The sequence below is a fragment of the Buceros rhinoceros genome, unplaced genomic scaffold (genome assembly GCF_000710305.1).
Source record: "Buceros rhinoceros silvestris isolate BGI_N320 unplaced genomic scaffold, ASM71030v1 scaffold25742, whole genome shotgun sequence".
NCBI classification, from domain to species: domain Eukaryota; kingdom Metazoa; phylum Chordata; class Aves; order Bucerotiformes; family Bucerotidae; genus Buceros; species Buceros rhinoceros.
In genome coordinates, this window is record NW_010399859.1 from 22,521 (window position 1) to 23,528 (window position 1,008).

Here is a 1,008-nt window from a genome sequence, read left to right on the forward strand (position 1 = left end):
GGAAACACCGCAGCAGCCAGCAGGAAGCCCCGGCGCTGCTAGAGGGGCATCACCGAGCTCCAGAGGAAGTGCTGGAGCCAAGCCCCCCGCCCCAGTGTGCTCTTTAACCTTCTTCTTCAAAATAACAGTGAAAATAAAGTAACAGATCGACAGCAAGCCCTTTGCCGGCAGAGCCCACGTGTTTTGGGAGATATCCCGGAGCAGAGGCTGCGTGGGAACCGGGCTCCTGTTGTTCCAGGTGATGCCGGAAGGAAGCGGCCTGGCTTATTAAAAAAACATAATAAAACAAAAAAGAAAGGTGAGAAGTAACGTATTAAGTGGTTGTTTATTTGAAAAGTGTTTTTTGTCTGCCAAGGCAAGGAAGTAGTGCCACCCAAAATGCCTTAAACCAATGCAAAAGCACTTTGCAACGGGGAGGAAAAGGCTCTGGAGCGCCAGCATCGCAGTAGACAGCTCTGATCTTACAAGCCTTGATTGTTTTATTACGATTTTTAAACAAGCAAAAGCAACTTCCCTCTGTTCTCACGGGCTCCTCAGAGAGCCAGCGCTGACAGCCAGAACTACAACTAAATAAGCAGCACTTCCTAGAAAGCACAGAGGTATTTCTCAATCAGGCTGAGATTGGTGCTGCTGATCCCCTGTGCCCCACCACCAGCATCTGCCAGGGAGGAGGAGAAAGCGTTGGTGGGATGCCTTCCCTCAAAGCCAAGCAGGAGTGCTGGGAGAATGAGGACCCGCTGTTTCACACCTCCTCCCTGATGCGCTCCCGCCTTTTGGCACATCCCTGTCCTCCACATGACCACTGCACCTTTAGATACTTGACTTAAAAGTCCTCACCCTAAAGTCAGGGAAAGCTGAGACAGGGAGGGACGGAGAAAAAAGGTGACATCCAGGCACGTCATCTCAAAAATGTGGGTGTGACTCTGCACCCCGCCATGGAGGTGGCCACTGATGGGGATGATGCCGGTGCCTGGTGGGATGTACCAGGAGTGGTACCTGGGCTGCAGC